At 36.4% G+C, this 13,292-nt stretch overlaps 1 protein-coding gene across 2 annotated transcripts in view; it reads right to left on the bottom strand.

Annotated features, from left to right (window-relative positions):
- The window catches only part of OSBPL6 (oxysterol binding protein like 6), a 664,468-nt gene that overhangs the window by 48,279 nt on the left and 602,897 nt on the right, over positions 1 to 13,292 (bottom strand). The window lies entirely within an intron of this gene.

Raw genomic sequence — 13,292 nt, 5'->3', positions numbered from 1 at the left:
GGTGCAACTGTTATGTTAGATAAATGTAATTATATCAATGAAATTAGAAACCAATTGAATAACAATCTAGTTTATAAAAAGCTTGGCTATAATCCTATATTTAAATTACAGAAAGAGATAAATATGACAATCTCTAAAGCAGCTAATAGTGGGATTATTAGTAAGGATGTGGTTTCATTTTTAAAGGTTGATGACCCTTACACTCCAGTTATATATGCCCTTCCTAAAGTGCATAAGAATGTGACTAACCCTCCCGGGCGTCCAAATGTTGCAAGCACTAATTCTGTGTTCACTAATATCGCAATATTTCTAGATAAAATCCTGCGCCCTTATGTTGAAATGTCTAGTTCTTTTATCAAAGATACATGTGATTTTCTATCTAAATTGGATTCCCTTGACTTACCCACTAATAAATTCATTAAGTTTAGCTTAGATGTTGAAAGCCTTTATACCAACATTAAACATACTAGTGGGATTGATGCAGTGGATACAATATTGAGGACTGATAAAAAGTATAATTCTATTCAAGTAGATTTTTTTATTCGTTTGCTTACTATCATATTGTGTGGTCATTATTTTCTTTTCCAGGACGACTACTTTCTTCAACTCCAAGGTACTGCCATGGGTTCCAATGTCGCCCCCAACTACGCCAACATTTTATGAATTGTTATGAGGAAAGATATGTTTTTTCAAGTGATCTTTTCGTTCAATATGACGCCACCTGGTGGCGATATATTGATGATATTTTTGGCGTGTGGTTGGGCGACGTTGGAACCCTGGAGAATTTTGTAAATGACTTAAATATTTCAACTAATTACATTAAATTCAAATTAACCTGGAGTGAAGAACAGGTAGACTTCTTGGATGTGAGGGTAATTAAAACAGGTAATGGGTTTAAAACTGATCTATTCGAAAAGAAAACCGATCGGAACAGCCTGCTGAGGTTTGAAAGTGCTCATCCCCCCTCTCTTTTAAGATCTCTTCCCCATAGTCAAATGCTTTGAGTGCGTAAGATCATATCAGATGATAGTATATTTGATAAAAGATTGACAGAGATGGGAGAGAGGTTTATTGAGAGGGGATACCTAATTAATTTAATTACCAAGGAGATTAAAATGGTTAAATCTATCCCCAGGTCTAACTTATTGAGTTCTAAGAACAAAGTTAAGAATAGGGATAAGAAAAATGATAGATTGATTTTTGTCTCTGAGTACAATGCTCAAAGTAAAGAAATACTACGAATTATGAAGAAGCATTGGAATATTCTGTCTGACTGTAACCCCACTATAGCTGAATTTCAAAATTCTCCTATGCCAGCCTTTAAAAGGGGTGCTAATATTCAAAGTAAGCTGACCAAAGCGGACATTGGTTCAAGTATTAGAACAGGTTTGGGTTATATTACCACTAAAAATAAAGGTTGCTATCCCTGTTTAGGGTGTTCCTGTGGCAGTAATATGACCAAAGGGTCAGTATGTTATTACCCCCACACTGGGAAAAAGTATAATATAAAAAGCTTTTTTACCTGCTTAACCTCTTTTTTAATATATATGATTAAATGTCCATGTGGAGGTGTTTATGTAGGTGAGTCCACTAGACCTGCTAAGGACAGGATTATTGAACACAAAAGCAATATTCAAACTGGTAATTTAAAAGCCCCCTTAGCTGTTCACTTTTTGAAAGCTGGCCATTCTATTAGTCAATTAACATTTCTAATTATTGACAATACTGACAATCCACGAAGAGGGAGTAATAATGAATTAATGCTGAAACAAAAGGAATCCTATTGGATTTATGAGCTTGAGAGCTTAGAACCTAAAGGGTTAAATAAAGATTGGGATCTCACTGTATTCTTATGATGGATTAATGTTGATTGCAAAATCTTATATGATGAAATTATTTTCTATAATAATATGACATTTATTATTATATTAGTTGCTGCTATACATATCAAGAGTAATGAATTACTATGAAATAATAATAATATTGTTTAAATTATATAGTTCAAATTGTGAGTATATATATATATGTGTGAAGAATGGGGTAATTATTCTTGAGCGCCACCTAGTGGTACACCTGTATATAAATCACTTCAGTGTTTGTGTTAATCATGGCATGATTAAGGGATAAGGTCCCGAAACGTTGCCCTTTTTTGTCTTTTTTGAATAAATATATACTGGAATTTGCTGTCACCCGCTTGCTATTCTTTGTATGGATTTTTGGGCTTAAGCAGTGGCCCATGGGTGACTTGCAATACCGTGCTAGAGTGCTGAAATACCTGTATATCTATAATGTTTTCCTGCCTCATTTTCGTGCACCTGGCATTTAAAATGGAAGAAAGACAAGATGCTTGTGTAACTTTTTCTTACTCTGACATGGAAGCAGCAAGAATAACCACTTTAGCCAAGGGTTCAAGAGACTTTTTGAAGACTGCTCCATCTGAACACACAGCCCAGGAATATGAAAAGTTGTCTAAAAAGAACTTGGCATTTAATTTGCATGCAAACACTTTGGCTGAATACCAACCTGTTAAAAGGATCCCCAGAGGATTACGGATGGGAGCAAGGCCTAAATTAATAAGAGACAATGAAGAATATTGCAACAGGTTTGAACACATACTGAATAAGTGTTCAATGGATCTGATCGTCCTGACCGTGGAGTGCCTTAATAAAGAAATAGAGGAGCAGAGTGTCAAACTATCCACCATGAAAAGTAATCTTAAAAAATCCTTACCATCGGATGAACTGGATAAAGTATTGCAGGACACCAATGCAAAGATTGCAGATCTGAAAAAATCCATAGAGGAAAGGAAACGCACTAAGTTCGCTCGAGATGAGCAGGATTACGCCTCAGGGAGAGTGTATAGATGGCGCTATGACCCAGAAGGCGCCTGACGGAGATACACGTCGCATACACAAAGACGTCAGAGCCATGGGCCGACGCAGAGCGGCAGTAGTATAGAGTCGCAGGATACATCGCCGGGGGAGTCGGTTCAGGAACGAGGCGTGGTGGACGGAGACACAGGCGGCAGTTCAAACAAGGAAGTAAGGAAAAGATCAGCCAGGCAACTCCAGTCAAAACGGGGATATTAAAGGTGGACACTAATGATACCGGGACATTAAGGGTAAGCTTGAGCACTATAGATGGCAATGATAAGCCCACCGTTAAGGAAGCGCAACATAAATGTTTTTAACATTTCAAACTATGACCTGTCTGATGCTGAAACCGAACTGTTAAATAAGGGACTCTCGTTCTGTCCATTTAAGAACTGTAACTTTTTCCAATTGCAGAAAGACATTTACAGATTTATAAGAACTTTAAAGCTTAAGACTGTGAATTGGGCTGTGAATTCAGCTCCGGATAATGAGAGTCCTATGATCCATTTGAAACAACTAGGCCTTAGGAATAAAAGTAAATATATCCCTAATGTGAGTAATCACAGCATAGAAACATATACATCTTTAATTCAGAGGGATTTAACTAAATTACAATTGAAGGTTGAGAGATTTAAGAATACGGGGAAGCATTATAAACAAAAGGGTACTAATATTTCAGTTGATCAACGTTTAGCCTTACAAAAACTTCAAAACCAACCTGATATAGTGCTAAAGAGGGCCGACAAGGGTGGTGCAACTGTTGTGTTAGATAAATGTAATTATATCAATGAAATTAGAAACCAATTGAATAACAATCTAGTTTATAAAAAGCTTGGCTATAATCCTATATTTAAATTACAGAAAGAGATAAATATGACAATCTCTAAAGCAGCTAATAGTGGGATTATTAGTAAGGATGTGGTTTCATTTTTAAAGGTTGATGACCCTTACACTCCAAGGATATATGCCCTTCCTAAAGTGCATAAGAATGTGACTAACCCTCCCGGGCGTCCAAATGTTGCAAGCACTAATTCTGTGTTCACTAATATCGCAATATTTTTAAATCCTGCGCCCTTATGTTGAAATGTCTAGTTCTTTTATCAAAGATACAGGTGATTTTCTATCTAAATTGGATTCCCTTGACTTACCCACTAATAAATTCATTAAGTTTAGCTTAGATGTTGAAAGCCTTTATACCAACATTAAACATACTAGTGGGATTGATGCAGTGGATACAATATTGAGGACTGATAAAAAGTATAATTCTATTCAAGTAGATTTTTTTATTCGTTTGCTTTCTATCATATTGTGTGGTCATTATTTTCTTTTCCAGGACGACTACTTTCTTCAACTCCAAGGTACTGCCATGGGTTCCAACGTCGCCCCCAAGTATGCCAACATTTTTATGAATTGTTATGAGGAAAGATATGTTTTTTCAAGTGATCTTTTCGTTCAATATGACGCCACCTGGTGGCGATATATTGACGATATTTTTGGCGTGTGGTTGGGCGACGTTGGAACCCTGGAGGATTTTGTAAATGACTTAAATATTTCAACTAATTACATTAAATTCAAATTAACCTGGAGTGAAGAACAGGTAGACTTCCTGGATGTGAGGGTAATTAAAACAGGTAATGGGTTTAAAACTGATCTATTTAAAAAGAAAACCGATCGGAACAACCTGCTGAGGTTTGAAAGTGCTCATCCCCCCTCTCTTTTAAGATCTCTTCCCCATAGTCAAATGCTTTGAGTGCGTAAGATCATATCAGATGATGTTATACTTGATAAAAGATTGACAGAGATGGGAGAGAGGTTTATTGAGAGGGGGTACCTAATTAATTTAATTACCAAGGAGATTGAAATGGTTAAATCTATCCCCAGGTCTAACTTATTGAGTTCTAAGAACAAAGTTAAGAATAGGGATAAGAAAAATGATAGATTGATTTTTGTCTCTGAGTACAATGCTCAAAGTAAAGAAATACTATGAATTATGAAGAAGCATTGGAATATTCTGTCTGACTGTAACCCCACTATAGCTGAATTTCAAAATTCTCCTATGCCAGCCTTTAAAAGGGGTGCTAATATTCAAAGTAAGCTGACCAAAGCGGACATTGGTTCAAGTATTAGAACAGGTTTGGGTTATATTACCACTAAAAATAAAGGTTGCTATCCCTGTTTAGGGTGTTCCTGTGGCAGTAATATGACCAAAGGGTCAGTATGTTATTACCCCCACACTGGGAAAAAGTATAATATAAAAAGCTTTTTTACCTGCTTAACCTCTTTTATAATATATATGATTAAATATCCGTGAGAGGTGTTTATGTAGGTGAGTCCACTAGACCTGCTAAGGACAGGATTATTGAACACAAAAGCAATATTCGAACTGGTAATTTAAAAGCCCCCTTAGCTGCTCACTTTTTGAAAGCTGGCCATTCTATTAGTCAATTAAAATGTCAAATTATTGACAATATTGACACTCCACAAAGAAGGGGTAATAAGGAATTAATGCTGAAACAAAAGGAATCCTATTGGATTTATGAGCTTGAGAGCTTAGAACCTAAAGTGTTAAATAAAGATTGGGATCTCACTGTATTCTTATGATGAATTAATGTTGATTGCAAAATCTTATATGATGAAATTATTTTCTATAATAATATGACATTTATTATTATATTAGTTGCTGCTATACATATCAAGAGTAATGAATTATTATGAAATAATAATAATATTGTTTAAATTATATAGTTCAAATTGTGAGTATATATATATATATATATATATATGTGTGTGAAGAATGGGTTAATTATTCTTGAGCGCCACCTAGTGGTACACCTGTATATAAATCACTTCAGTGTTTGTGTTAATCATGGCATGATTAAGGGATAAGGTCCCGAAACGTTGCCCTTTTTTGTCTTTTTTGAATAAATATATACTGGAATTTGCTGTCACCCGCTTGCTATTCTTTGTATGGATTTTTGGGCTTAAGCAGTGGCCCATGGGTGACTTGCAATACCGTGCTAGAGTGCTGAAATACCTGTATATCTATACTGTTTTCCTGCCTCATTTTCGTGCACCTGGCATTTAAAATGGAAGAAAGACAAGATGCTTGTGTAACTTTTTCTTACTCTGACATGGAAGCAGCAAGAATAACCACTTTAACCAAGGGTTCAAGAGACTTTTTGAAGACTGCTCCATCTGAACACACAGCCCAGGAATATGAAAAGTTGTCTAAAAAGAACTTGGCATTTAATTTGCATGCAAACACTTTGGCTGAATACCAACCTGTTAAAAGGATCCCCAGAGGATTACGGATGGGAGCAAGGCCTACATTAATAAGAGACAATGAAGAATATTGCAACAGGTTTGAACACATACTGAATAAGTGTTCAATGGATCTGATCGTCCTGACCGTGGAGTGCCTTAATAAAGAAATAGAGGAGCAGAGTGTCAAACTATCCACCATGGAAAGTAATCTTAAAAAATCCTTACCATCGGATGAACTGGATAAAGTATTGCAGGACACCAATGCAAAGATTGCAGATCTGAAAAAATCCATAGAGGAAAGGAAACGCACTAAGTTCGCTCGAGATGAGCAGGATTACGCCTCAGGGAGAGTGTATAGATGGCGCTATGACCCAGAAGGCGCCTGACGGAGATACACGTCGCATACACAAAGACGTCAGAGCCATGGGCCAACGCAGAGCGGCAGTAGTATAGAGTCGCAGGATACATCGCCGGGGGAGTCGGATCAGGAACGAGGCAGTTCAAACAAGGAAGTAAGGAAAAGATCAGCCAGGCAACTCCGGTCAAAACGGGGATATTAAAGGTGGACACTAATGATACCGGGACATTAAGGGTAAGCTTGAGCACTATAGATGGCAATGATAAGCCCACCCTTAAGGAAGCGCAACATAAATGTTATTAACATTTCAAACTATGACCTGTCTGATGCTGAAACCGAACTGTTAAATAAGGGACTCTCGTTCTGTCCAGTTAAGAACTGTAACTTTTTCCAATTGCAGAAAGACATTTACAGATTTATAAGAACTTTAAAGCTTAAGACTGTGAATAGGGCTGTGAATTCAGCTCCGGATAATGAGAGTCCTATGATCCATTTGAAACAACTAGGCCTTAGGAATAAAAGTAAATATATCCCTAATGTGAGTAATCACAGCATAGAAACATATACATCTTTAATTCAGAGGGATTTAACTAAATTACAATTGAAGGTTGAGAGATTTAAGAATACGGGGAAGCATTATAAACAAAAGGGTACTAATATTTCAGTTGATCAACGTTTAGCCTTACAAAAACTTCAAAACCAACCTGATATAGTGCTAAAGAGGGCCGACAAGGGTGGTGCAACTGTTGTGTTAGATAAATGTAATTATATCAATGAAATTAGAAACCAATTGAATAACAATCTAGTTTATAAAAAGCTTGGCTATAATCCTATATTTAAATTACAGAAAGAGATAAATATGACAATCTCTAAAGCAGCTAATAGTGGGATTATTAGTAAGGATGTGGTTTCATTTTTAAAGGTTGATGACCCTTACACTCCAGTGATATATGCCCTTCCTAAAGTGCATAAGAATGTGACTAACCCTCCCGGGCGTCCAAATGTTGCAAGCACTAATTCTGTGTTCACTAATATCGCAATATTTTTAAATCCTGCGCCCTTATGTTGAAATGTCTAGTTCTTTTATCAAAGATACAGGTGATTTTCTATCTAAATTGGATTCCCTTGACTTACCCACTAATAAATTCATTAAGTTTAGCTTAGATGTTGAAAGCCTTTATACCAACATTAAACATACTAGTGGGATTGATGCAGTGGATACAATATTGAGGACTGATAAAAAGTATAATTCTATTCAAGTAGATTTTTTTATTCGTTTGCTTTCTATCATATTGTGTGGTCATTATTTTCTTTTCCAGGACGACTACTTTCTTCAACTCCAAGGTACTGCCATGGGTTCCAACGTCGCCCCCAAGTATGCCAACATTTTTATGAATTGTTATGAGGAAAGATATGTTTTTTCAAGTGATCTTTTCGTTCAATATGACGCCACCTGGTGGCGATATATTGACGATATTTTTGGCGTGTGGTTGGGCGACGTTGGAACCCTGGAGGATTTTGTAAATGACTTAAATATTTCAACTAATTACATTAAATTCAAATTAACCTGGAGTGAAGAACAGGTAGACTTCCTGGATGTGAGGGTAATTAAAACAGGTAATGGGTTTAAAACTGATCTATTTAAAAAGAAAACCGATCGGAACAGCCTGCTGAGGTTTGAAAGTGCTCATCCCCCCTCTCTTTTAAGATCTCTTCCCCATAGTCAAATGCTTTGAGTGCGTAAGATCATATCAGATGATAGTATATTTGATAAAAGATTGACAGAGATGGGAGAGAGGTTTATTGAGAGGGGATACCTAATTAATTTAATTACCAAGGAGATTGAAATGGTTAAATCTATCCCCAGGTCTAACTTATTGAGTTCTAAGAACAAAGTTAAGAATAGGGAACAGAAAAATGATAGATTGATTTTTGTCTCTGAGTACAATGCTCAAAGTAAAGAAATACTACGAATTATGAAGAAGCATTGGAATATTCTGTCTGACTGTAACCCCACTATAGCTGAATTTCAAAATTCTCCTATGCCAGCCTTTAAAAGGGGTGCTAATATTCAAAGTAAGCTGACCAAAGCGGACATTGGTTCAAGTATTAGAACAGGTTTGGGTTATATTACCACTAAAAATAAAGGTTGCTATCCCTGTTTAGGGTGTTCCTGTGGCAGTAATATGACCAAAGGGTCAGTATGTTATTACCCCCACACTGGGAAAAAGTATAATATAAAAAGCTTTTTTACCTGCTTAACCTCTTTTTTAATATATATGATTAAATGTCCATGTGGAGGTGTTTATGTGGTTGAGTCCACTAGACCTGCTAAGGACAGGATTATTGAACACAAAAGCAATATTCAAACTGGTAATTTAAAAGCCCCCTTAGCTGCTCACTTTTTGAAAGCTGGCCATTCTATTAGTCAATTAAAATGTCAAATTATTGACAATATTGACACTCCACAAAGAAGGGGTAATAAGGAATTAATGCTGAAACAAAAGGAATCCTATTGGATTTATGAGCTTGAGAGCTTAGAACCTAAAGGGTTAAATAAAGATTGGGATCTCACTGTATTCTTATGATGAATTAATGTTGATTGCAAAATCTTATATGATGAAATTATTTTCTATAATAATATTACATTTATTATTATATTAGTTGCTGCTATACATATCAGGAGTGATGAATTATTATGAAATAATAATAATATTGTTTAAATTATATAGTTCAAATTGTGAGTATATATATATATATGTGAAGAATGGGTTAATTATTCATGAGCACCACCTAGTGGTACACCTATATATAAATCACTTCAGTGTTTGTGTTAAGCATGGCATGATTAAGGGATAAGGTCACGAAACGTTGCCCTTTTTTGAATAAATATATACTGGAATTTGCTGTCACCCGCTTGCTATTCTTTTTCTATATATTAGGTTGCATCAGATAAGAGAGGGCTCTATGATCCACTAAAACATAATCAAGTCTAGAATAACTTTTTTTTTGCGGTGAGAGAAAAAATGTAAATCTTTTGGATGTACATAGCGCCATGTATCGTACAGATTAAGATTTTTGAGGCATTGTCAAATGGACATCTATGTTTTGCACGCTACACAAGTGTTAGAATTAGAGCAATCAAGACTGGGATGAAGAGCCACATTTAGGTCACCTGCTACTATTAATGGTCATTTAACAAGATCATTTTTTTGTTGTTATATTTTTGATAAATGTATCTTGATCTCTTTTAGGGGCGTAAATATTGATTAGTGTTATAGGTTTCCGAATAGAAGGCCACATATACCTAGAAATCTCCCATCTTTATCTTTGTCATTCTGCAATAATTTGAAAGGAAAAGATTTATGAGTAAGGAAGCTTACCCTATAAACTTTTTTGGATTTATTAGTACTACGATAATGTTGAGGAAAGGAAGGAGAAAAATATATTGGTACCCTAGTGGATCTAAAATTAGTATATCACTTGTGAATTATTATTTGTCATGAATAAATTGAAACAATATATCTAATGGTAGAAAGTGAGTGATAAATGCTACCATTGACACCCTATCTTTGTGACATGAGCTTGCTGAGATATTAAGACATTATAGATAAGATATTATAGTATGAGAAATACAGAAAAAACACTATAACAAATAAACATCATATGCATTTTACCACAATAATAACGAGGAGGTGTTTCCTCATCAGACAAAGAAAAGACACCTAATATCAGCTTAAAGAATTAACAAATGGTAACCAATTGAAAGTTGTTTACAGATAGCCTGTTAAAGGTCAAATTACCCAGGATAATTTACCATAGAGAGCAATAAACTTCGCAAAAGGATACAGGTATGTTTTAATGCCCATCATTTAGATGGCTGGGTGATTTGTGCATCTGCTTGTAACATCTCTTGTAGGATATGAGATGCCAATCAGTTCTCTGAGGGAGTGGGAGAGGTTGTTGACATTGTTCTGACTTGTGGGGAGAAGATTCCTCTGATGAAGTTGGTGAAGTAATATTAAGTGCCCTGGTTATTATCACATTGGTGATGGACCTTCAGGCGATTCTTTTCCACTTGATCAATAAATGAAAGGGGAATCCCTATATGTATGGGATATTATGCTGGCAAAGAAAATTAGTGACTGGGTGCAGATCTCTCCTTTTTTTGGAGTGTTTGTGGTGTTAAGTCCTAAAAAGATTTGCAGATTGTCAGAGTTGAATTTTATGGGCTGCTTTTGCCTAGCCCTCGTCATCAAGTCATCCTTGACAGCAAAGCTAGTGACCTTGACTATGACTTCTCTTGGGGGCTGTCCATCAGGAGGTTAGGTTCTTAAGGCTCTGTGGGCCCTAACTAAGGCAATCAGGGTAGAGCTGTCATCACCTTTCAGAAAAGTGAATAGGCCTCCTTGCGTATACATTGTTTTACTTGTGTAATCAAGGTAGAAAAAGAGTATTTTTTAAAATGTTAAAGAATCCAGTAATACTTTAGGAATTGATACTGTGCCGGAAGACCTGCAGGCCTACATTGTAATTAAAACTGCCCCTACACAAAAAAAATAAAATCTCCTCTTACTGCTTTATATGGAGGTTTCACGTTGGTCCTCGTGGCATCTATCTATCGGGTTCTTGTAAAGTGCGGCTATTCACGCGTAAGGGTCTAAAGGCGCTAAGGGTTGCAGTTCCATCTTCCTCTTCATTTTAAGGCTGACACACTTAAAGGGACACGGAACCCATATTTTTTCTTTCGTGATTCAGATAGAGCATGCAATTTTAAGCAACTTTTTAATTTACTCCTATTATCAAAATTTCTTCATTCTCTTTGTATCTTTATATGAAAAGCAAGAACGTAAGTTTAAATACCGGCCTATTTTTGGTGAACAACCTGGGTTGTTCTTGCTGATTGGTGGATAAATTCACCCACCAATTAACAAGTGCTGTCCAGGGTACTGAACCAAACATTGTCTGGCTCCTTAGCTTAGATGCCTTATTTTTCAAATAAAGATAGCAAGAGGACAAAGAAAATTTGATAATAGGAGTAAATTAGGAAGTTGCTTAAAATTGCATGCTCTATCTGAATCACGAAAGAAAATATTTGGTTCAGTGTCCCTTTAAGCATCTGGAGCGTTCCTGAAGATGAAAGAGAGATAGCGCACCTTCTTGTCCATGACCCAAGCTGTACAAGGCCCTCACACGTGGCGCTACACTTGTAGGAGTGTTGGATACCGTTCTAACAAATTCTCCCCTTTGAGTTTGCTCCTGTAAGTGTGCAGCGAGTCAAATGTCCTGACAGGTATCCAGCCAATTTAGGGCATAATACCTGTTTGCATTTCAACTTTTTAACCACGTTTGTAATGTTTTTGCTTTAAGAGGAAGACGGAGCTCACTAAATGTGCACTCAACTTCTCTGAGCGCTGGCTCTGCCCTCCCTGTTGTAAATATTTTGACTTCAGTAAAATAATTCTGAGATTTATTGGACTACTCAGCAAGCTACCTACTGAGTTCTCCAAGCAGAATTGTTGCCATCTGTTGTTTGGTTTAATATTGACCTGTCCTGTTCAGAAAAATACTCCACCTACTCTGGCCCATTACAAAAAATAGTCATTTCTGATTTTAAGACTGGAGATTGTGATTGGCTATGCCCCTACAATAGGGATGATTTGTGCTTTCCAAGATACTGGTGAATAAATTAATTGGCCTGTTTCTTATAGTCTCTCAGGCATGTGGATTTAAATTACAACTGCCTTGTGAATGGTGTTTTGAACTTTGAGATACTGTGCTCCCTTATATCCTGTATACATCCCAGTAAATCTGAATATATTATTCAGCAGGGAGTATTGGGGCCTGAAGAACATTTAGAACATTCATGGTAGTTAATTTCTAATTTGCAACCTGGATGATGCTTTAAGGAGAGTGGGGTTATGTCACAATGGCCCAGAGAACACCATTCTCACTAGCATCATATTTCTCTTGAAAGTGCCTGTCTAAAGGGTGGGAACACATTCCTTCTAATGTGTGAGCTCTTCTGTCACTTATTTGACAGTGAAGCTTTCCCCAGGGTTATGGCCTTCCCCTCTTGAAGCTTAGTTGTTCTCATACCAAATGTCTTGCTAGCCATCCTGCATATTTTGTGCTTTCATTACCTGTGGTTTGTTGCCTGAAGTACCTGTCCTGTAAACTATATATATATAGCTTCACTATAAGCCTGTTAACTTGGCTTGACCACATTCATTTGTGCAAGATTTCTGAATTGCCTATAATTGTCTGAGCTATTATCACAGATGTATCTGTGATACATGTACATACCATAGTTGGGATGGCTAAATCCTTGCAGTAGTAGATTGCTGTACTGTTCAAAAGACTTATGTGGCAGCGCTCAAGCACAGTCTACCTTAGGCCAAAAAGGTTAGAAACTGAACTGACTCAAGCAAAAGTATATGTAAGAGTGGGGTTTCTACCCCTCAGGCCATCTACTCCACAACTACTGATATGGTTCTATCAAGGTGACACATTATTACACAAACACAACCACTTTTCATCCTCAGTAAGCCTTAATTTTCTACTGTTTCCCTTCTTTTTCCTTACCTGTTCAATATGGTCATTTTCTATAGTAGACATGAAATGCTTTTATGCTCCTAACTTCATTCTACTTCCTCACGCTCATCTGTGTTGTTAATTTTCCCACTTTGTCTCTCACATTATACATTTTCAGCAGTCAGATACTATATATTATTCAGCCACAATTAACACAATTTATAAACTGATCAATGAGAGTATTCACTATACTTTTTTTTATA

This window comes from Bombina bombina, chromosome 1 (assembly GCF_027579735.1).
Source record: "Bombina bombina isolate aBomBom1 chromosome 1, aBomBom1.pri, whole genome shotgun sequence".
Lineage (NCBI taxonomy): Eukaryota > Metazoa > Chordata > Amphibia > Anura > Bombinatoridae > Bombina > Bombina bombina.
The sequence above is the reverse complement of the archived record's forward strand: the minus strand, read 5'-3'. Positions and strand labels throughout refer to the sequence as shown.